Below are 2,317 nucleotides of genomic sequence, written 5' to 3'. Positions count from 1 at the left end.
ATAGGTTGGAGGGAATGACTAGAGATATTAATGAAAATAGGAAGTTAGATACCTCAAGAGGTAAACTAGAGATACACAGATTGACATACAAAGATATATAAGAGAAGCAAGTGGTTTAATGTGTGTGAGAGGATGGATAAACATTACAAACACAAATAGATTGCATACATGGATTATTGATAACTCATTGTGACTAGGAGAGATTAAGATAGTTCACTATGTCAAAAAGATTGTGTAACACAAAGAAGAGGTCACAACAGAGGTATGAAAGAGTAGTGTAATGTAACAAAATAGCTCAGAGGGAAGGGATATGCAAGAGCTTTCCGATTTTTAAAAAAGTTATTTTTACCTCTAAGAGCATTTCTAAAAAATGAGAAAATTAACCAACAAGTTTATTTTTTTGATAAAAAACACAATATAAAAATCCCCAAATTATCTCTTTAAAAAACTCTCAAATTTTTATTTTTCTTATTTTTTATTATAAAATAAATTATTTCATACTTCGTATCTATTAATCATTTTACATTGAAAACCAAGCACCACATCTCCTATAATTAATTTTTTTAAAAACATGAAATTTTACTGGAAAATGCTTTCTTGAATGAGAGAGAAGGAATTTAAGCAAATCCTTTGTGGATAAAAGATAATGTTGTATCTTGAGACCCTACGGAAACCCAAAATTGGAACAAAATGCTTACGCCATCAAAGTGAAGCGAAAGATTGGTGGATGCCGAGAGGAATACATATAAAGTTTACCCTCCTCAAAATATCCTACCTCATGCATCTCTTCCCATTCCACATGCATCTCTTCCCATTCCACATTTGTGCTCGCTGCGCATAGCTTTCCCTTCCATATACACCACTTCTCACTGCTGCCTTCTACTTCTTCTTGTCTGTCCATCATTTCTGTGTCCTCTTCACTCGTCTCACTGCTGCCTTCTACTTCTTCTTGTCTGTCCTCACAGACGACCGCATATAGCGAACCACGGATAAACTGTAAATGCTCCAAGTTCATGCCTTCCACGTCAGGATCATATTCCACACGAACCCAGGCATTACATACAGATGCATCGAACCAATGAATTCCATCATAGTCGATCCACACAGTGTTCGCGTCCATCTCAGCAGCCACCGTCCAGAAGCTGAACTTGCGATAGTTCCGACCATTGACATTCAGGAAATGGCATCTCTGCGTAAGTCCCCCAAGAATCCTGACAAGTATCAAACACAAGAAGTTCCAACCTCCCATCAGAGCTCGCCGACCTGTGCTCTCTAAAACTGTAAAGCTCCTCTTTCACATGGGATGCCGACGAATACGAGCTCTTCTTTGGAAGCACTCTCAGATTGTCACGGTTCCATGTCTCCGCACGCACACATTCATCTGTCATCATGTCATAAACAAGCACCACTCCGACAGAAGCCCGAGGTACGTAGATCTTGCCATTGAAGCCGATGGCATCTGCATTGAAAGGGTGAGGGAGAAGAAGATTCTTCCAAGTGCAATCCCCACACCCCATATCCATTTTCAACACAAGATCAGGCTTGTCATCAGACCACACATAAACCCTACCGGAGCTTGCGATTAGCCTTGCTCCAGATCTGTAGGATGGAAGGAGGCCGTGCAAAGGGGGGAGCTTCCTCCATTGCCTGTGCATCTGATAAGTGCCCAAGTTCCCCCATTCGCTGTGCCGTTGAACAGCGTAGTAAGTTGTCTTTGCCGCCTGATTTTCATCACTCTCGTGTTCCCTTGTGATGAAGACCTGAAGATCTGATGTGCATATCACGAAGAGACCTCGGAGAAGAGGGAGCTGATAATGTCGGCTTTTGAGGTCAAGCTCTGCAGCTTGGTTTGTCTTGGAGGCGTCGATGAAGGCTCTCCAGGACTTGGAGATGGCTCTGCAGACAGGACGGGTATACCATGGCAAACGCGGAAGGACGTCAAGAAGCAGCAGCTCATTTGGAAGGCTGCCAAGCAGACTAACTGTCGCGTCTGCGTCCATCTCATGGAATGGTGATGGTGGCCCGAAGCTTTCCAACAAGAGGGCGGCCAGGGGTCTGTTAGCAAGAGGTTTTTTCCATTGAAGGGCTCGTGAACAAGTGCCTTTCTAGTGGGAGTGCTTTTTCAAAATTTTGACCTTCCATAGACATGTATTCTAAAATTTGTATTTCTAGCTAATAGAATAGTATTTGAGAAAAAATAAATAATTATATAAGTCATCTTGTTGGTTTTTCGTGTTCATTAATTTAAAAAAATATAATATCGATATGATATGATGATAAAATATTTAAAATTTAGTATAATATATGAGTAATTATT

General features: G+C 40.8%; 1 pseudogene; it reads right to left on the bottom strand.

Annotated features, from left to right (window-relative positions):
- Positions 1 to 590: 590 nt before the first annotated feature.
- Positions 591 to 2,097, bottom strand: LOC148020771 (uncharacterized; annotated as a pseudogene).
- Between the last annotated feature and the right edge of the window lie 220 nt (positions 2,098 to 2,317).

The sequence above is a fragment of the Lygodium microphyllum genome, chromosome 18 (assembly GCF_053477565.2).
Source record: "Lygodium microphyllum isolate KBCC chromosome 18, Lygodium_microphyllum_v1.1.10, whole genome shotgun sequence".
NCBI lineage: Eukaryota > Viridiplantae > Streptophyta > Polypodiopsida > Schizaeales > Lygodiaceae > Lygodium > Lygodium microphyllum.
The sequence above is the reverse complement of the archived record's forward strand: the minus strand, read 5'-3'. Positions and strand labels throughout refer to the sequence as shown.